This window comes from Pristiophorus japonicus, chromosome 11 (genome assembly GCF_044704955.1).
Source record: "Pristiophorus japonicus isolate sPriJap1 chromosome 11, sPriJap1.hap1, whole genome shotgun sequence".
In the NCBI taxonomy this organism is placed as follows: Eukaryota; Metazoa; Chordata; class Chondrichthyes; family Pristiophoridae; genus Pristiophorus; species Pristiophorus japonicus.
Genome location: NC_091987.1, coordinates 22,133,641 through 22,156,472, shown reverse-complemented (window position 1 = coordinate 22,156,472; position 22,832 = coordinate 22,133,641). Strand labels below are relative to the sequence as shown.

The window sequence follows — 22,832 nt, the reverse complement described above, 5'->3', positions numbered from 1 at the left end:
CATGCATGCTAAACAGTGGAAGCAGCATGCTATAGACAGAGCTAAGCGAGCCCACAATCAATGGATCAGATCAAAGCTCTGCAGTTCTGCTAAATCCAGTCATGAATGGTGGTGGACAATTAAACAACTAACGGGAGGAGGAGGCTCCATAAATATCCCCATCCTCAATGATGGCAAAAGACAAGACTGGAAGGGTTTGCAACCATCTTCAGCCAGAAGTGCCGAGTGGATGATCCATATCGGCCTCCTCCTGAGGTCTCCACCATCACAGAAGCCAGTCTTCAGCTAATTCGATTCACTCCACGTGATAGCAAGAAACAGCTGAGCGCACTGGATACTGCAAAGGCTATGAGCCCCTACAACATCTCGACTGTCGTGCTGAGACTTGTGCTCCAGAACTAGTGTTTGTCTCTCTGTAACCCTCACCCTAACCAAGCTGTTCCAGTACAGCTACAACACTGGCATCTACCTGACAATGTGGAAAAGTGCCCAGATATGTCCTGTCGAAACAAGCAGGACAAATTCAATCCGGCCAATTACCGCCCCATCAGTCTACTTTCAATCATCAGCAAAGTGATGGAAGGTGTCATCGTCATTGCTATCAAGCAGCACTTATTCACCAATATCTTGATCACTGGTGAGTTTGGGTTCTGCCAGGACCATTCAGCTCCAGACCTCATTACAGCCTTACTCCAAACATGGACAAAAGAGCTAAATTCCAGAGGTGAGGTGAGAATGACTGTCCTTGATATCAAGGCAACATTTGACCGAATGACCAAGGAGCCCGAGTAAAACTGAAGTCAATGGGAATCAGTGGGAAAGCTCCTCATTGGCTGACCTAGCACAAAGGAAGATGGTTGTGGTGGTTGAAGGTCAATCATCACAGCCCCAGGACATCACTGCAGGAGTTCCTCAGGGCAGTGTCCTAGGCCCAACTATCTTCAACTGCTTCATCAATGACCTTCCCTCCATCATAAGGTTAGAAGTGGGGATGTTTGCTGATGATTGCTCATTGTTCAGTGCCATTCGCAACTCCTCAGATAATGGAGCAGTCCATGCCCGCATTCAGGAAGACCTGGACAACATTCAGGCTTGGGCTGATATGTGACAAGTAATATTCAAACAAATGAGAATCTAACCACCACCCCTTGACATTCAACAGCAAAAGGGAAGGTGGCTCAACCGTGGCTATCAAGGGAAATCAGGGATAGTATTAAAGCCAAGGAAGTGGCATACAAATTGGTCAGAAATAGCAGCGAACCTGGGGACTGGGAGAAATTTAGAACTCAGCAGAGGAGGACAAAGGGTTTGATTAGGGCAGGGAAAATGGAGCATGAGAAGAAGCTTGCAGGGAACATTAAGACGGATTGCAAAAGTTTCTATAGATATGTAAAGAGAAAAAGGTTAGTAAAGACAAACGTAGGTCCCCTGCAGTCAGAATCAGGGGAAGTCATAACGGGGAACAAAGAAATGGCGGACCAATTGAACAAGTACTTTGGTTCGGTATTCACGAAGGAGGACACGAACAACCTTCCGGTTATAAAAGGGGTCGGGGGGTCTAGTAAGGAGGAGGAACTGAGGGAAATCCTTATTAGCCGGGAAATTGTGTTGGGGAAATTGATGGGATTGAAGGCCGATAAATCCCCAGGGCCTGATGGACTGCATCCCAGAGTACTTAAGGAGGTGGCCTTGGAAATAGTGGATGCGTTGACAGTCATTTTCCAACATTCCATTGACTCTGGATCAGTTCCTATGGAGTGGAGGGTAGCCAATCTAACCCCACTTTTTAAAAAAGGAGGGAGAGAGAAAACAGGGAATTATAGACCGGTCAGCCTGACATCGGTAGTGGGTAAAATGATGGAATCAATTATTAAGGATGTCATAGCAGTGCATTTGGAAAGAGGTGACATGATAGGTCCAAGTCAGCATGGATTTGTGAAAGGGAAATCATGCTTGACAAATCTTCTGGAATTTTTTGAGGATGTTTCCAGTAGAGTGGATAAGGGAGAACCAGTTGATGTGGTATATTTGGACTTTCAGAAGGCGTTCGACAAGGTCCCACACAAGAGATTGATGTGCAAAGTTAGAGCACATGGGATTGGGGGTAGTGTACTGACATGGATTGAGAACTGGTTGTCAGACAGGAAGCAAAGAGTAGGAGTAAATGGGTACTTTTCAGAATGGCAGGCAGTGACTCTTGGGGTACTGCAAGGTTCTGTGCTGGGGCCCCAGCTGTTTACACTGTACATTAATGATTTAGATGAGGGGATTAAATGTAGTATCTCCAAATTTGCGGATGACACTAAGTTGGGTGGCAGTGTGAGCTGCGAGGAGGATGCTGTGAGGCTGCAGAGCGACTTGGATAGGTTAGGTGAGTGGGCAAATGCATGGCAGATGAAGTATAATGTGGATAAATGTGAGGTTATCCACTTTGGTGGTAAAAACAGAGAGACAGACTATTATCTGAATGGTGACAGATTAGGAAAAGGGGAGGTGCAAAGAGACCTGGGTGTCATGGTACATCAGTCATTGAAGGTTGGCATGCAGGTGCAGCAGGCGGTTAAGAAAGCAAATGACATGTTGGCCTTCATAGCAAGGGGATTTGAGTACAGGGGCAGGGAGGTGTTGCTACAGTTGTACAGGGCATTGGTGAGGCCACACCTGGAGTATTGTGTACAGTTTTGGTCTCCTAACCTGAGGAAGGACATTCTTGCTATTGAGGGAGTGCAGCGAAGGTTCACCAGACTGATTCCCGGGATGGCGGGACTGACCTATCAAGAAAGACTGGATCAACTGGGCTTGTATTCACTGGAGTTCAGAAGAATGAGAGGGGACCTCATAGAAACATTTAAAATTCTGACGGGGTTAGACAGGTTAGATGCAGGAAGAATGTTCCCAATGTTGGGGAAGTCCAGAACCAGAGGTCACAGTCTAAGGATAAGGGGTAAGCCATTTAGGACCGAGATGCGGAGGAACTTCTTCACCCAGAGAGTGGTGAACCTGTGGAATTCTCTACCACAGAAAGTTGTTGAGGCCAATTCACTAAATATATTCAAAAAGGAGTTAGATGAGGTCCTTACTACTAGGGGGATCAAGGGGTATGGCGAGAAAGCAGGAATGGGATACTGAAGTTGAATGTTCAGCCATGAACTCATTGAATGGCGGTGCAGGCTAGAAGGGCCGAATGGCCTACTCCTGCACCTATTTTCTATGTTTTCTATGTCTATGTACCATTGCCGAATCCACTGCCATCAACATCCTGGGGAGGGTCACCATTAACTTAACTGGACCAGCCACATAAATGCTGTGGCGACAAGAGCGGGTCTCACAAGAAGCTGGGTATTCTGTGGCGAGTGTCTCACCTCCTGACTCCCCAAAGCCTTTCCACCATCTACAAAGCACAAGTCAGGAGTGTGATGGAATACTCTACACTTGCCTGGATGAGTGCAGCTCCAACAACACTCAGGAAGCTCAACACCATCCAGGACAAAGCAGCCCCCTTGATCGGCACCCCATCCACCACCTTAAACAGTCACTCCCTCCACCACCGGCGCACCTGGCTGCAGTGTGTACCATCTACAAGATGCAGCAACTTGCCAAGGCTTCTTCGGCAGTACCTTCCAAACCCGTGACATAGAATCATAGAAAATAGGTACAGGAGCAGGCCATTCGGCCCTTGGAGCCTGCACCATCATTCAATATGATCATGGCTGATCATGCAACTTCAGTACTCCACTCCTGCCTTCTCTCCATACCCGCTGATCCCTTTAGCCGTAAGGGCCACATCTGACTCCCTTTTGAATATATCCAACGAACTGGCCCCAACAACTTTCTGTGGTAGGGAATTCCATAGGTTCACAATTCTCTGGGTGAAAACATTTCTCCTCATCTCGGTCTTAAATGGCTTACCCTTTATCCTTAGAATGTGACCCCTGGTTCTGGACTTCCCCAACATCGGAAACATTCTTTCTGCATCTAACCTTCCAATCCCGTCAGAATTTTATATGCTTCTATGAGATCCCCTCTCATTCTTCTAAATTCCAGTGAATATAAGCCTAGTCGAGCCAGTCTTTCTTCATGTGTCAGTCCTGCCATCTCGGGAATCAGTCTGGTGAACCTTCGCTGCGCTCCCTCAAAAGCAAGAATGTCCTTCCTCAGATTAGGAGACCACAACTGCACAGAATACTCAAGGTGTGATCTCACCAAGACCCTGTACAACTGCAGTAAGACTTCCCTGCTCCTATACTCAAATCCTCTCACTATGAAGGCCAACATGCCATTTGCTTTCTTAATTGCCTGCTGTATCTGCATGTCTACTTTCAATGACTGATGCACCATGACACCCAGGTCTTGTTGCACCTCCCCTTTTACTAATCTGTCACCATTCAGATAATAATCTGCCTTCCTGTTTTTGCCACCAAAGTGGATAACCTCACACTTATCCACATTATACTGCATCTGCCATGCATTTGCCCACTCACCTAACCTGTCCAAGTCACCCTGCAGCCTCTGAGCATCCTCCTCACAGCTCATACTGCCACTCAGCTTAGTGTCATCTGCAAACTTAGAGATATTACATTCAATTCCTTCGTCTAAGTCATTAATATATATTGTAAATAGCTGGGGTCCCAGCACCGAACCTTGCGGTCACTGCCTGCCATTCTGAAAAGGACCCGTTTATTCCCACTCTTTGCTTCCTGTCTGCCAACCAGTTCTCTATCCACATCAATACATTACCCCCAATCCCATGTGCCTTAATTTTGCACATTAATCTCTTGTGTGGGACCTTGTCAAAAGCCTTTTGAAAGTCTAAATACACCACATCCACTGGTTCTTCCTTATCCACTCTACTAGTTACATCCCCAAAAAATTCTAGAAGATTTGTTAAGCATGATTTCCCTTTCATAAATCCATGCTGACTTGGACCAATCCTATCACTGCTTTTCAAATGTGCTGCTATTACATCTTTAATAATTGATTCCAGCATTTTCCCCACTACCGATGTCAGACTAACCAGTCTATAATTCCCTGTTTTCTCTCCCTCCTTTTTTTTTTAAACAGTGGGGTTACATTAGCTACCTCCAATCCATAGGAACTGATCCAGAGTCCATGGAATGTTGGAAAATGACCACCAATGCATCTACTATTTCTAGGGCCAATTCCTTAAGTACTCTGGGATGAAGACTATCAGATGGGTCTTCAATCCCATCAATTTCCCAAACACCATTTCCTGACTAATAAGGTTTTCCCTCAGTTCCCTCAGTTTCTCCTTCTCGCTAGACCCTTGGTCCCCTAGTATTTTCGGCAGGTTATTCTCGTGACCTCTATCATCTAGAAGGACAAGGGCAGCAAACGCATGGGAACTCCATGACCTGAAAGTTCCCCTCCAAGTTACACACCATCCTGACTTGGAAATATATCGCCGGTCTTTCATCGTCTCTGGGTCACAATCCTGGAACTCCCTCCCTAACAGCACTGTAGGAGCACCTTCACCACACGGACTGCAGCAGTTCAAGAAAGTGGCTCACCACCACCTTCTCAAGGGCAATTAGGGATGGGCAATAAATGCTGGGCCTTGCCAGCGACGGCCACATCCCATGGGCGAATTTTTTAAAAAGCATTCTTCCAACTCGCACTGGCCAATGTCAAGGGTCCGTTGGTCCATATCAAGATTTATAAAGTAAATACAATTTTACAAAGATGAAGTTGTTTTCTGTGAGAGTTGCGACTCAGGATTGTGGTCCTTGATGAACTATCCCTGGCATAGCCGGTCACAAATAAAAATGCATTACCATGATAAGTAACCTTTCAGATATATGGTACAGTTCACTGCCCTTTAAGTCAAAAATCTTGTTTAAGTTCTCATTTCCACCTGGATTTAGCAGATTGCACAAATCTGACATGAGCAAGTTTCTAACCCAGAAAAAAAATGAGAGCTGTCCCTTCACAACATAAGTAATTACTTTTCTCAGGCAGTTATATTTTAGATTCAACTCCAACTTTTCCAGATACTTGCTACTCACACATGAAGTGATTGAAAATGTTTCTCACCTCAGCAGGGGAACAAGTTGCTTCACATTTGATAACCATGTGGGATCATATCAGGATTCTCGAGGTTGAATATACTATTGACTTGCATGGTTATATAGCCATTGGTCATTTGTCACTCACATAGCTCTGTAAACATATCTACAGTACAAGTCAGCAAGGCTAGCCTCAAGCTCTGACAGATTTAACAAAAAACTGATGATACAACTTCTGATCATTTAACCCATCAACTTCTACATTCTGTTATAGAAGAACATTGTCATAAAAGCACCTGCATGAAGAATCTCACCCGCTTTCCAGACTAACATAAACCGTACCATTCAATGTTATCTTCCTGTTTAAAACGCACAGGCCCCAAAATTCCTGGAGTGGGGGGCGGTGTGGAAAGTATTTTTATCTAAGCTGATACCATACGGTATTTGTGTGCCTTTTGATTAAAATGGAGTCCTGGCCCTTCCAGAACTTTCTGCATTTTAGCAGTCAGCTTGCATAAACAGCTAAACCTGCTGTTAGATGGCTGATGGCCATCAGACAGCTAGGAGACAAGTCATGCTGAGACAAGTACCCCCCCATGGTGCTTTCCTATTGTCTACACTACAGGAGTTCCACGTCACCCCACCCTTATCTTCTAGCCATTATCTCTTGCAGAGACCTCATCCATTTGATGCAAACAGATAAACTGACCAGGAAATTGAACTATCCTGACACAATACAAGACAGGTGATAGCCCATTACCTATGACTCATGGAGTAATGGCCGTTTGGCTTTCTGATAACCCTGACAAAAGGAAATATCTGGATACCATGTCAGGACCAGGATATAGTAATTAACTCTTTATCTGTATTCACTGACTGTGAGACAGAGCAATACACAGGGAGAGGCCAGAACTTTGGTTTTACTGTATAAATATCTTGTTAAACTGAACCATTTCGGAGGTGTTCACTTAGCCCTTGACTGAGTGTGACCTACCCCTTGCGAGCAAGTAAATTAAAGAATCTTCTACCGGAGCTGTAAGTGTCGGAGTCATTCTTTTCGGAGGTCGAGATTTCGACAGCGGTGGGGGGTGAGCACAACTTGGGAAGATCGCCATCGAGGAGGGGGGCAGAACACAAATCTGCCAAGTTTCCACACCATTTGCCCTCTATCAGAAATTCCTGCCGGGGATGAAGGTAAATTATCTGCCCCGGGAGCAGATCAATTACCTCCCATTGCAGCCATTATTTCCCTTCAAGGATAAATACATTTTTTTCTAATGTTCTTTGGCCCAAAAGAAGCTATCATCCCCTGTGGACAGGATGCCGTTCCATTGTTCCACCAGGCATACGGGCTGCCAACCCCAATTTTAAAATGACTCCGTTCCCAGGATTTGATACTGGGTCCACAACCTTGAAAATCAGTGGGCAGAAGTATTTGGAGAAAGGGGAAAGATATCTCAATGTATCGCCCCTGAGAAGATCAGCATTTATAATATGCATCTTTTTCCAACTGAGTGACTTCCCTGAATAAGAGAATGGCAGTGATAAAGAAAGGAAGATTTGCATTTCTACAGAGCTTTTCATGACTTTACTTTCAAGTCAAGCACTTTACAGCTAATGAAGTACCTTTTGAAGTTTAGCCACTATTATAATATAGGAAACATGGCAACCAATTTGCGCACATCAAGGTCCCAGAAACAACAATGTGATAATGACTAGATTTAGTGATGTTGGTTGAGGGATTGACCAGGATACTGGGGAGAGCACCCATTCTCTTCTTTGAAATAGTGCCACGGGATCTTTTACTTTTACCTGAGAGGGCAGAAGGGGCCTTGGTTTTACATCTCATTCAAAAAACAGCACCTCCGTCAGAGTCAGCTTCTTTGGCAGCACCTCCCAAACCCATGACCTCTACCACCTAGAAGGACAAGGGCAGCAGGCGCATGAGAGCACCATCACCTCCAAATTCCCCTTCAAGTCACTCACCATCCTGACTTGGAGATATATTGCCGTTCTTTCATCGTTGCTGGGTCAAAATCCTGGAACTCCCTCCCTAACAGCACTGTGGGAGCACCTTCACCACACGGACTGCAGTGGTTTAAGAAGGCAGCTCACCACCACCTTCTCAAGGGGCAATTAGGGATGGGCAATAAATGCAGACAACTATGGATTTGCGGACAGATGCATAATAAAGAAAGAAAGAAGACTTGCATTTATATAGCCACTTTTCATGACCACCGGATGCCTCAAAGTGCTTTACAGCCAATGAAGTACTTTTGAAGTATGGCCACTGTTGTAATGTAGGAAATGCGACAGCTAACTTGCACACAGCAAGCTCTCACAAACAGCAATGCGATAATGACCAGATCGTCTGTTTTAGTGATGTTGATTAAGGGATAAATATTGGCCCCAGGACACCAGGGGATAATTCCCTGCTCTTTCTCAAAATAGTAGACGTAGGATCTTTTACGTCCATTTGAGAGAACAGATGGAGCGTCGGTTTAACGCTACCACCCACAAATCAGCAGCTGTATTATGATGCCTTGCATTTGTTGGAAATGCGTCAGAAGATATGATTTCCATTATTTGTGCGCTGGCAAAGATGCGCACCAGAGACACTGAGGGAGCATTTCAAACTTCAAAGATTACTGGACCCAGCCTTTATGGAGAACTCTGTGACAAAGCTGGAATTTCTAACTTTGGTCAGCATTTGTCATTGAGAACAGAATGCTCTAAAATTTAAAATACAGGGTTGATCCCGAAAACAAGTGAGATAAAAAGCAGCTTCTCTAACTGTGGCTAAAGTCAACAACTATGTTGAAAATGTACAGGCAAAGAAGCAAATTTTGAACGCATGGTAATTAGTATTATTCTTACTATCTCTCATATGTCAAAAATAATTAAATCACGACAGGGAATCATTGTTTAATGGTTCATGCTGTGTGAGACATAGCACAATCTGTTTCAAGCTGACAGGAGTATTGTTAAAAAAGGGACCAAACATCACAACAAGCAGTAGTCCATTATATGGCATTGCTTGGCAGTGGCGATGGAATGGTAGAGTGTTGGGAGTCTGCAGTTGCTTATAAATTGAGCTTCCCTTTCCTCACTGTCAGGAGTCCATGGCAGGGCTGTAGACTATCAGATTTTTAAAAACCCTCCACACCTTGAAGAGCAGGCTCAGAGAATTCAAGCTCGTCCGTATCCTGCCCAAAGAACAATCCTCTCACCCGATCACTGGTGGGAAAAGTCTGGAAGTGGCCGATTAAATGTGTGGAGAGGAGAGAAGGAATATAAATATTCTTGAACCAAACTATTGCTAACTGCTTCTGGTTTACGTTCGTAAGTGTTCTCAATGATTTCTGATAATTTGGAGTTTTTACACTAGAGATCCTACCATCAAGTTCGACTAGGTACTATATATATATATATATATATATATAATTTAAAAAATATACATATTCACATGGTAATATGATTTTAATGGACACAAAAGGACCTCTTAAATTGGCACTCAACTACTAATTAGGTGTAGCGTAGTAATTTGTTTTATTACCCTGGGACATTTCTCAAATCACAGTAACTACAAAGCTCTACTGAGCGTTTGAGCTAATGTATTTCTGTCGGGAGGGGAGTGAGGAAAAAAAAGGAGAGTAAGCATTCTCTTTTGTAATAAAAAAGCCATTATGAATGGAATATTTTGAATGAAGTGTCAGATAGTGAAAAGGCAATACCTATTGTTTGACTAACGTGTTTTATAGCACACACGAGCTTTGAAAGCCTCTGAGGTCTTCTTCAGGTGATAAAGTGGTTGTTTGAGTTCTTGTGTTCTGTAGATTAGTCAAAGGAGTCACCATTGTACAGCTTGTGCTGTGTATTCAATTTATAACAAGCACCATGAGTTCAGATACTTTGTAATTTGGTGAGATGTCGACCAAAGAATTCCCGTTTACATTATAAAATAGGATCCATGGTTACTGAACCGCAAAGGCGATGAATTTTAAGTACACAGAGACAGAAAGTGCTTTGAAAGGTTCACAAGAGTCATTCCATGGCACATTTATTATATCTGCATTGTTCTGAATGTTTCATTTCAGCTTTATTTTATTTTGTGATTATGATACTTTTGATTGCATTGAGAGAATCCAGCAGTGCCAATCCGTTCAAATATAAAAGGAACATTTTGCACCGATTCCATTAATAAACCCATAAGGGGAGAAAAAAGTTGATGTAGATCCACAAAAATATAATTTGCAGTTGACATAAAAATGGGGAGTGATTGTAAACATCTTCAGGAGAACATAGACAGGTTAGTAGATCATGTCAGATGAAATTTAAACAGAGAAATGTGAGGTGACACATTCTGTGAGATGAAAGCTGGAGTATTATTGTAAATTCTAGGCATTACACTTTCGGAAGGATGTCCAGGCCTGAGAAAGGGAGATTTACTAGAATGATACCAGGGATGATAAACTTCAGTTACATAGGGCCCAAATTTGGCCCTCTGGTTCCTTCGGCGCCCCAGCAACATTTTAGATCAAAAGCAGCGGCAAAAAAAATACATACGATCATGGCTGATTCTCGGGCCGTCTGTGGAGCTGGCGTGGCGCAGAACAAAGAGAGAAGGGTAGAGCTAGGTCCCAGCGCTGAAAACAGTGCTGGGACCTCTGCACATGCGCGCTAAAGTCTGCGTGCATGTGCAGTAGCTCCTGGCAGGCTGTTTCTGCAAACGCATGCTGCAGGCTGTGTGGGAGGGGCCAAAGCACACTGTCCCTAGCCCTGGCCGAATTGGCTCCCTCATCGGCGGCCCGCTGCGTTCCCTAAAGTAAAACTTCTATTTTTTATTTGTTATTTACTGATTGATTTTGGTGCTGCATTTAGGTCCGAGATGAGGAGAAACTTCTTCACTCAGAGTTGTGAACCTGTGGAATTCTCTACTGCAGAGAGTGGTTGAGGCCAGTTCATTAGATATATTCAAGAGGGAGTTAGATATGGCCCTTATGGCTAAAGAGATCAAAGGGTATGGAGAGAAAGCAGGAAAGGGGCACTGAGGTGAATGATCAACCATGATCTTATTGAATGGAGGTGCAGGCTCGAAGGGCTGAATGGCCTACTCCTGCACCTATTTTCTATGTTTCTATACTTTAGGTGCAGGGTTCCTTCTATTTGTTTATTTGTTATTTATTGATTGCTTATTACTTTGGTCTTGGTGCTTTAGGGGCAGGGTTCCTTCTATTTTATTTGTTAAGTAATTGCTTACTACTTTTTGTGCTTTGTTTAGTTCTTGGTGGTGCTTTAAATGTAGTTACTTGCGCCGATTCCTTAACTGTAAGTAAGGTCTTTCTGTGCGGACAGAAGTGGACACATTCGCCGCCCTAAGTTAGTTTAGTACAACTTTTTTCTGGCCAAATTGGCATAAATGGTGTAAGTGGCTGGGAACGTCCCCTTTTGGAAAAAAAAACTGACGTAACAAAAAACCTAACTAACTCACTTACACAGGCGCAAATTAAATGGCTATATTTGCAACTAAAAAGATACACCAGAAAAATCAAGTTATACCAAAAAAAAACAGTGCAACTCATGGTGAAATTTGGGCCCAAAGAGAGACTGGAGAAGCTGGGGTTGTTCTCCTTTGAGCAGAAAAGGTTCAGGGGAGAATTGATAGAGATGTTCAAAATCTTGAAGGGTTTTGGTAGAGTAAATAAGGAGAAACTGTGGCAGAAGGGTCAGTAACCAGAGGGCACAAAATTAAGGTAATTGGCAAAAGAACCAGAGGCGAAGTAAGGAAAAAACATTTATCCGAGTTGTTGTGATCTGGAATGCACCGCTGGAAAGGTTGGTGAAAGCAGATTCACTTGTAACTTTCAAAAGAGAATTGGATAAATACTTGAAAAGGAAACATTTGCAGGACTTTGGGGAAAGAGCAGGAGGTGGGACTAATTGGATAGCTCTATCAAAGATCCAGCAATAGGCATGATGGGCCGAATGGCTTCCTTCTGTGCTGTATCATTCTATGATTCTAAGAATAAGAGGAAATATACACTAAGTGGTAAAGCTTTAAAAGAAGCAGAGGAATAGAGAGAGGTTCAGATACACAAATCGTAATAAAGCTGTAAAAAACATATGGAATCCTAGGTTCTATAAATTGAGGTATAGAGTACAAAAGCAAAGAGGAGGCTGAGGGGAGATTTCAGTGAGGTATATAAAATAATGAGGGGCCGAGACAGAGTGGATAGGAAAGGACTTATTTCCCTTAACAGAGGGGTCAATAACCAGGGGGCATAGATTTAAAGTAGTTGGTAGGAGGTTTAGAGGGGAGATGAGGATTATTTTTCATCCAGAGGGTGGTGGGGTTCTGCAACTCACTGCCTAAAAGGATGGTAGAGGCAGAAACCCTCATCACATTGAAAAAGTACTTGGATGTGCACTTAAATATCCGTGACCTCATTTCATATCATAGGCGGTCCCTCGAAATGAGGATGACTTGCTTCCATGCCAAAAAAAAGGACGAGTTCACAGGTGTTTCGAATGAAGAACCCAAACTACATCCTGAAGGGTGGAACATGCCTGTGCGTGGATTGTTTTAACCGTTGCACATCAGCCACCACACGGGCTTGACAGAGCTAGGTCTTGGTCCAGTGGCAAGGATTCCCCCAGACGATTGAAGACCTGCTCTGCTGCACGGACCTAGTGTGCACACATATCACAGTGTGGGCTGGCCCGTGCTGCCCCTGGCCCTGAACTCACGCCTCCCCTGGGCCCCAATCACATCCCTCCACAATCTCCCACAGCTCCTTCGCCCTGATCTCGCTGCTCCTGCTGTATCTGCCGTGACCTACAGAGCTACGGACCTAGTGCTGGTAGGTGGTATTAGGCTGGGTAGCTCTTTTTCAACCGGCACGGACACGATGTACTGAATGGCCTCCTTCTGTGTTGTAATTTTTCCAAGATTCTATAATTCTATGTAATGTTAACCTATCATGTTAGAATATCAGGGCCTACTTAAAGATGGTATGCATCCAATGTTACTGTCTATTCCCTGTAACACTGGGCGTGGATTCCTGTTGCCCACAATGTGCTCTATACCTACTTGTACAATAGCATAACCCAGGGATATATCATCCCCTTATGATCAGCACAGAATACCCATGTCTTTCGCATGTTTAAATCTACAGATGCCGGGAAGGCAAATTGTGTGAAGAATCAGTGAGAGGTAACTTGATATGAAACATTAAGCTGCTTCTTTTCCCATCAGTTGAGCACACTGAACAGGTTGATTTATTACCATCACGACAACATGTCTTCATATACTAATACAAAAATAATAAACATACAACTGCCCCAGTTCAGTGGGTCACCTTGGTTGATTTAAAACTAATTTTCTAACTCCTCTCTGCTACATGCTATCCTCCTCGCAAACCTCTGCTGGCTGACTGCCTCTAGTTTTCACAGCTCTCTGTTTTAAAATCCCAAATCCAACTGAATAGCCACCCTCAAAGAGCAGAATCCATCAGACTAATGAGCCCTGCTGGGTTCAATTGAATAGAGTTGAGGCAGCAGCAAATAGTGCGAATGATCATTGGAATGTCAAACTATCTTTCATTGTCTTCAGCTTGTTGGTTCAGTCAGCCATCTGAAATCTGTTGCCCCATGAATTTCACCCCTTGAGAGCCATATTTAGCTCAATAGGAGCATTTTTATCCTACATTACACCAGGTCCCTGGTAGTGGCACAATCTGAAATCCCAAAATATGAAACATGTATTTGGTGAGTTTCTGTGCTTCATATTTCTTTTTAATTATCAATAAACACATCAGTTGCTTTGAGGTCAAAATTACTGACATCAAAGTTATTGTACAAACACTTAACACGATAGTGCCAAATTAATCTCCCTGCTAATTAACAGAGGCATTAATCCATTCCAAATGCACAATTAATAACTCCCTTAAAACATGAAAAGGACAATTTGGCTAAGAGTGTTAGGTGTTTACACGATAACATTACAAGAGTAATTTCCACTTTTTAGTCTCTAAGGCCAGGCTTTTCTGCTTTAGAGGAACTGGTCATGTCGCCAGTGAGGAACAACGTTTGGTTATCACACAGGTGTACCCTTCCCCACAGCCAATCTTCCAGCGAGCGATCCATCAGCATCATCATCATAGGCAGTCCCATGGGATCGAGGAAGACTTGCTTCCACTCTTAACATGAATTCTTAGGTGGCTGTACAGTCCAATACGAGAACCACAGTCCCTGTCACAGTTGGGACAAATAGTCGTTGAGGGAAGGGGTGGGTGGGACTGGTTTGCCGCTCGCTCTTTCCACTTCCTGTGCTTGATTTCTGCATGCTCGCGGCGACGAGACTCGAGGAGTTCAGCACCCTCCCGGATGCACTTCTTCCACTTGGAGCGGTCTTTGGCCAGAGACTCCCAGGTGTCAGTGGGGATGTTGCACTTTATCAGGAATGCTTTGAGGGTGTCCTTGTAATGTTTCCGCTGCTCATTTGCCGTGAAGGAGTTCCGAGTCGAGCGCTTGCTTTGGGAGTCTCGTGTCTGGCATGCGAACTATGTGGTGGTATTTCTCCAGTGCCTCTAGGTGTCTACTGTACATGGTACACATTTCTGAGCCATACAGGAGGGCTGGTATTACTACAGCCCTGTAGACCATGAGCTTGGTGACAGTTTTGAGGGCCTGGTCTTCAAACACTCTTTTCCTCAGGCGGCCGAAGGCTGCACTGGCGCACTGGAGGCGGTGTTGGATCTCGTCATCGATGCCTGCTCTTATTGATAGGTGGCTCCCGAGATAAAGGAAGTGGTCCATGTTGTCCAGGGCTGCGCCGTGGATCTTGATGACTGGGGGGCAGTGCTATGTGGCGAGGACAGGCTGGTGGAGGACCTTTGTCTTACTGATGTTTAGCATAAGGCCCATGCTTTTGTACACCTCAGTAAATACGTCGACTATGTCCTGGAGTTCAGCCTCTGTGTGTGTGCAGACGCAGGCATCATCCGCATACTGTAGCTCGACGACAGAGGTTGGGGCGGTCTTAGATCTGGCCTGGAGATGGCGAAGGTTGAACAGGTACCCACTAGTTCTGTAGTTTAATTCCACTTCAGCGGGGAGCTTGTTGACTGTGAGGTGGAGCATGGCAGCGAGGAAGATTGAAAAGAGGGTTGGGGCGATGACGCAGCCCTGCTTGACCCATGTCCAGACGTGGATTGGGTCTGTAATGGATCCGTTGGTAAGGATCACGGCCTGCATGTCGTCGTGGAGCAGGCGGAGGATGGTGACGTACTTTTTGGGGGCATCCGAAACGGAGGAGGACACTCCATAGACCCTCGCGGTTGACAGTGTCAAAGGCCTTTGTAAGGTCGAAGAAGACCATGTATAAGGGTTGGCGCTGTTCCCTGCATTTTTCCTGCAGCTGTCACAGGGTCATTGACATACCTTGGTTGGGTATGGAACTTAGAATATTTTATGTTATAATCATCATCATAGGCTGTCCCTCGTGTCGAGGATGACTTGCTTCCACGCCAAAAAGGGATGAGTTCACAGGTGTTTCAATCAAGGACCTAATATTCCAGGTCCCGAACTACATGCTGAAGGGTGGAAGATGCCTGTGCGTGGATTTTTTTAACGTGTGGTGACCGTTGCACACCAGCCACCACATGGGCTTGACAGAGTTAGGTCTTGGTCCAGTGGCAGGGATTAACCAAGATGACTGGAGACCAGTTCTGCTGCACGGACCTAGTGTGCACACATATCGCAGTGTGGGCTGGTCCATGCTTCCCCTGGGCCCATGCCTCTTTTTGCCCCAAAGTCACGCCTCTCCTGGACGACCCATTATGTACGCATAATAGTCTCATAGAAACAGTAGCAAGCCATTCTCTTGTTTAGCCATGGCAACTGTTGTTTAGCTACGGCAACTCAGCAATCGAAGATTGAGAAGAGGGTTGGGGCGATGACGCAGTTTTTATGTTCCCGGTAAGCTTCCTCTCATACTCTATTTTCCCCTTCCTAATGAAACCCTTTATCCTCCTCTGCTGAATTCTAAATTTCTCCCAGTCCTCAGGTTTGCTGCTTTTTCTGGCCAATTTATATGCCTCGTCCTTGGATTTAACACTATCCTTAATTTCCCTTGTTAACCACAGTTGACCCACCTTCCCTGTTTTATTTTTACTCCAGACAGGGATGTACAATTGTTGCAGTTCATCCATGTGATCTTTAAATGTTTGCCATTGCCTATCCACCGTCAACCCTTTAAATATCATTTGCCAGTCTATTCTAGCCAATTCACGTCTCATACTATCGAAGTTACCTTTCCATAAGTTCAGGACCCGAGTCTCTGAATTAACTATGTCACTCTCCATCTTAATAAAGAATTCTACCTTATTATGGTCACTCTTCCCCAAGGGGCCTCGCCCAACAAGATTGCTAATTAGTCCTTTCTCATTACACATCACCCAGTCTAGGAGGGCCAGCTCTCTAGTTGGTTCCTTGCCATATTGGTCTAGAAAACCATCCCTACTACACTCCAGGAAATCCTCCTCCACAGTACTGCTACCAGTTTGGTTAGCCCAATCTATATGTAGATTAAAGTCGCCCATGGTGACTGCTGTACCTTTATTGCATGCATCCCTAATTTCTTGTTTGATGCTGTCCCCAACCTCACTACTACTGTTTGGTGGTCTGTAAACAACTTCCACTAGCGTTTTCTACCTTTTGGTATTCCGCAGTTCCACCCATAAATTAGCCAGAAAAAGCAGCAAACCTGAGGACTGGGAGAAATTTAGAATTCAGCAGAGGAAGTCAAAGGGTTTAATTAGGAGGGGGAAAATAGAGTATGAGAGGAAGCTTACTGGGAACATAAAAACTGACTGCAAAAGCTTCTGCAGATATGTGAAGAGAAAAAGATTAGTGAAGACAAACGTAGGTCCCTTGCAGTCAGATTCAGGTGACTTTATAATGGGGAACAAAGAAATGGCAGACCAGTTGAACAAATACTTTGGTTCTATCTTCACGAAGGAAGACACAAATAACCTTCCGGAAGTACTAGGGGACCGAGGGTCAAATGAGAAGGAGGAACTGAAAGATATCCTTATTAGGCGGGAAATTGTGTTCGGGAAATTGATGGGATTGAAGGCCGATAAATCCCCGGGGCCTGATAGTCTGAATCCCAGAGTACTTAAGGAAGTGGCCCTAGAAATAGTGGATGCATTGATGATGATTTTCCAACAGTCTATCGACTCTGGATCAGTTCCTATGGACTGGAGGGTAGCTAATGTAACACCACTTTTTAAAAAAGGAGGGAGAAAGAAAACGGGTTAGCTTGACATCAGTAGTGGGGAAAATGTTGGAATCAATTATTAAGGATGAAATAACAGCACATTTGGAAAGCAGTGACAGAATCGGTCCAAGTTAGCATGGATTTATGAAAGGGAATTCATGCTTGACGAATCTTCTGGAATTTTTTGAGGATGTAACTAGTAGAGTAGACAAGGGAAAATCAGTGGATGTGGTGTATCTGGACTTTCAAAAGGCTTTTGACAAGGTCCCATACAAGAGATTGGTGTGCAAAATTAAAGCACATGGTATTGGGGGTAATGTACTGACGTGGATAGAGAACTGGTTGACAGACAGGAAGCAGAGAGTCGGGATAAACGGGTCCTTTTCAGAATGGCAGGCAGTGACTAGTGGGGTGCCGAGGGCTCAGTGCTGGGACCCCAGCTATTTACAATATACATTAATGATTTGGATGAAGGAATTGAGTGTAATATCTCCAAGTTTGCAAATGACACTAAACTGGGTGGTGGTGTGAGCTGTGAGGAGGACGCTAAGAGGCTGCAGGGTGACTTGGACAGGTTAGGTGAGTGGGCAAATGCATGGCAGATGCAGTATAATGTGGATAAATGTGAGGTTATCCACTTTGGTGGCAAAAACATGAAGGCAGAATATTATCTGAATGGCGGCAGATTAGGAAAAGGGGAGGTGCAACGAGACCGGGGTGTAATGGTACGTCAGTCATTGAAAGTTGGCATACTGGTACAGCAGGCGGTGAAGAAGGCAAATGGTATGTTGGCCTTCATAGCGAGGGGATTTGAGTATAGGAGCAGGGAGGTCTTACTGCAGTTGTACAGGGCCTTAGTGAGGCCCCACCTGGAATATTGTGTTCAGTTTTGGTCTCCTAATCTGAGGAAGGACGTTCTTGCTATTAAGGGAATGCAGCGAAGGTTCACCAGACTGATTCCAGGGATGGCTGGGCTGTCATATGAGGAGAGACTGGATCAACTGGGCTTTTATTCACTGGAGTTTAGAAGGATGAGAGGGGATCTCATAGAAACATATAAAATTCTGACGGGACAGGACAGGACAGGTTAGGTGTAGGAAGAATGTTCCTGATGTTGGGAAAGTCCAGAACCAGGGGACACAGTCGAAGGATAAGGGGTAGGCCATTTAGGACTGAGATGAGGAGAAACTTCTTCACTCAGAGAGTTGTTAACCTGTGGAACTCCCTGCCGCAGAGAATTGTTGATGCCAGTTCATTGGATATATTGAAGAGGGAGTTAGATGTGGCCCTTACGGCTAAAGGGATCAAAGGGTATGGAGAGAAAGCAGGAAAGGGATACTGAGGTGAATGATCAGCCTTGATCTTATTGAATGGTGGTGCAGGCTTGAAGAGCCCAATGGCCTACTCCTGCACCTATTTTCTATGTTTCTATGAAAGAAAGACTTGCATTTATATAGCGTCTTTCATGACCACCGGACGTCTTAAAGCACTCCACAGCCAATGAAGCACCCCTGGAGCGTGGTCACTGCTGCAATGTGCGAAATGCGGCAACCAAACCGAATTTTTTATTATAAATGCTGAAGTTGGCACTTTAACCCTTAATTGTTCTGTGAGTGATTGCACAGGCTTCCTGGATACCCCTCTACACAGCGAGAGCAACATTGAATACCAGCGGAAACACACAGCCCTTGCACCAGTTTTACAATGGTGGAAATGACAGGAATTAAATGGACAGGTGCAGATGAAACGGACAGGTGCAGATAGTAGATGAAATGGACAGGTGTCGATGAAATGGATAGGTGCAGATGAAATGGACAGGTGTAGATGAAATGGACAGGTGCAGATGAAAAACGGACAGGTGTAGATGAAAAAACGGACAGGGGAAGATGAAACGGACAGGTGTAGATGAAAAAACGGATAGGTGCAGATGAAACTGACAGGTGAAGATGAAACAGACAGGTGTAGATGAAAAAACGGACAGGTTTAGATGAAACAGACAGGTGTAGATGAAACAGACAGGTGTAGATGAAACGGACAGGTGTAGATGAAATGGACAGGTGTAGATGAAATGGACAGGTGTAGATGAAAAAACGGACAGGTGCAGATGAAATGGACAGGTGTAGATTAAACAGGCAGGTATAGTTTAGATGGACAGATGTAGATTAAACGGGTAGCTGTATTGTAAGGTGTTGGTCTCAGCATTTGGGAAGTTGAGGAGACATAAAAATGAGTGGGACCGCAGTCAGACGGAGGGTGGAGAAATCCACTTAAATCTTCGGTCTCTGCCTAATATTTTCCATTTCGAAAAGGATTTGAGAATGTTGCATGAAACACTGTTAAATCATTTAAGAAGGTTACTACAAGGAGGATAAGTATTGATTTTCAAAATTCACCTCTGGTCAGTGTGTGCTTTAGAAAGTAGGGCAATTCAGAGTCTCAGGCACCAGGTGTGTTTCCAGCAACCACTGTTCGTGTTGTGTGAGAAGACAGCTCTACAAAATCTGTAAATTATAACGGTGAGCAACAGCAGCTTTAAGAACATAAGATTTAGTCTGATCAAAATTTGTAGTGATATCATAATCTCATTCAGAGAGACGAAAGAAAGTCAAACTTGCAGGTGAGCACAGAATAGTCCCACAGTCAAATCGTCTGCCAACGTTCATTGTCTAGAGTCAGACACCGAGGCAGGGTACTACAAGCACCCAGCATGAACTGTACCTTGGCTTCAGTCAGCTACACGACCCAATAATATAATTATGAGTTTGCCAAATGTTTACACTTTATTTCCACTGAGCCTTGTGTTAGTTTTGTCTTGAGTTTTGACATTACTCGAATGCGAGAATGTTATGGCACTCGAACTATATTTGTTGTGCATATCAAATATTTTTTTCCTAAGATTTAGAGCACAAAGTAACTCAATATAACCCCTGCAGTTCATGACGATATAATGATTTGATTATTCAGTAAGGAATCCAAGAAACAAAGCTGAGGGAATCAGGTAAAGAGATTAGTTGGAGTGAATGAGGCCATGAGCTTTCAGCGTTATTGCAGGGATCGAGAGTTGTGGATTTTTTTGATCCAAGCTTGATGTGTACTTCAGTTCAAATAACATGTTTCATGAAAAATATTCAACAATAAATCCATGCACTAATAATAAATCTCTTTCTAATCCTCTCTCTCCTCAAGCTACTGGTTCCCACAATTATCTATTGTTTAATAAGCAATGCACCATAAGCGTGAGCCAGAAAAGGCAAGGGCTGAAGTGACCTTCACAGCAACTGACATGTGGTGGAGTTTGGTTTCAGGTCAGATTGTCACATGCAGTACAACTTTGCCACGGTTTCCCCGAGGAACAAGTGCCTGTGAACAAACTCGGCCTTTTGGCTAAGATCATGCGTAACTGACCTGACAGGGGAGTAACCATGACCAGAAAGTGGTTCTCCCTGGATCAGGAAGGTGGTTCTCCTATGCTTTTTGGAAATAGGAGGTGGGTGGGGGGCTTGACCTGTCCACCTCCATGGCACGAACCTGGTATTGCAGTACTTCCAGGAACGGTGCAGCTTTGGCTCTAGGCCTTTTGGCTAAGAGCAAAATCATTGGCGCAGAGTGATCCTTGATGTGCGCAAGGTGACCTTTGGCGTTTATGATCTGACAAGTTGATCTGACAAAGAATTGGAAAGATTGGCAACGAATAAAACATTAAAAAAAAAATTTTTTAAATAACAGTTCCTCAAACACATCCAGGGAAATACATCTCTTGATCCAGAAATACGTAATTGTTTTAAAACTTGAGTACCAGACTGCAAGAAAACAGAAAAATATCACTTCATACTGGGCACATAGAAAATACCTGGCGAGTGCTATCTCGACAATGGACTCCTCCATTCTCCCTTTGTATCCTGTGCTCTTTCAACTGCGATCTGCTGTATGACAACTTTTCTCTGCATTCCTCCTTCAGTTACCACATTCCCTGTTCTCTCGAATTCTCGTCTTACATTCCTCTACCTTACCTTTCCTCCCTTTAAAAGTCCCTTCATAACCTACTTCGTTATTTGTGTTTTTGTCCACTTCTCTAACTTCTGTGCAATTGTGAAGACATAGCTAATTCTTAAATTTATGTTCATAGTTGTACATCCCTAATAATCATCAATATGAGATCCTGATGGGGTCTCTCTAACCACTGTAAAGTAACCTGGAATGTTTAATTAAGTGAAAGATGCCACTGAAAACATTCAAGTATCATTTGCGCCACACACATGCCAGGCAATGACTATCTCCAACAAATGAGAGTCTAACCACTTCCCCTTGACATTCAACGACATTACCATCGCTGAATCCCCCATCACAACATCCTGGGGGGACACCATTGAACAGAAACTTAACTGGACCAGCCACATAAATACTGTGATGACAAGAGCAGGTCAGAGGCTGGGTATTCTGTGACAAGTGTCTCACCTCCTGACTCCCCAAAGCCTTTCCACCATCTACACAAGGCACAAGTCCAGGAATGTGATGGAATACTCACCACTTGCCTGGATGAGTGCAGCTCCAACAACACTCAGGACGCTTGACACCATCCAGAATAAAGCAGCCTGCTTGATTGGCAACCCATACTCCACCATTTTAAACATTCACTCCCTCCACCACCGGCACACCGTGGCTGCAGTGTGTACCATCTACAAGATGCAGTGTAGCAACTCGCCAAGGCTTCTTTGACCTCCCAAACCCGCAACCTCTACCACCTAGAAGGACAAGGGCAGCAGGTGCATGGGAGCACCACCACCTCCAAGTTCCCCTCCAAGTCACACACCATCCTGACTTAGAAATATATTGCCATTCCATCATCGTTGCTGGGGAAAAACCCTGGAACTCCCTTCCCAACAGCACTGTGGGAGCACACGGACTGCTGTTGTTCAAGAAGGCGGCTCACCACCTCCTTCTTAAGGGCGATTAGGGATGGGCAATAAATGCTGGCCAGTGATGCCCACATGCATGAACGAATAAAAACAAAACGCATGTTGTTATAGCTCTAGGGGCCAAAAATGTCCTTTTGAAAAGGCCCGTTAGCACCTCCGGCCGGCGCTAACAGGATGATAAGTGGTTTGCGCCCAAGGGCTGGCGTCGGGAGCGATGCAGCTACACATCAGGTCCACATCGCACTGACTCGTAGCGCAATGCTCGCGCCTCCCTCCCGGTCCATGAGCAACAAGATTTTTTTCATTCTAAGAGCTCAATTCCGGGGCTCATGTGTCTTCCCGGCGCCAGGCAATAAAACTTCGGTTTATTCAAAGTTACTGCCCCAAACACAGCGTGCGGCAATTTTGGCCCCCTAATCTCTGACACGAGACCTCTTTAACCACGTACCAACAATTGTTAACGAGTTTCTTTGATACTACATACAAGCTGGTCAACATGCAACAGCACCTCATTTTAAAAAGTTCATAGAAAATGGTAGAAATTAACGATGATATTCATGTAACCTGAGATTAACAGCAATTGTGAAGACAAGCTAATTCATCAATTTGAGT

At 44.4% G+C, this 22,832-nt stretch overlaps 1 non-coding gene across 1 annotated transcript; it reads left to right on the top strand.

Moving 5' to 3' along the window:
- Positions 1–20,670: 20,670 nt before the first annotated feature.
- LOC139276561 (U2 spliceosomal RNA) lies at positions 20,671–20,869 on the top strand. The gene has a single exon (XR_011595948.1). It is a non-coding gene; the product is annotated as a U2 spliceosomal RNA (small nuclear RNA).
- The last annotated feature ends 1,963 nt before the right edge of the window (positions 20,870–22,832 follow it).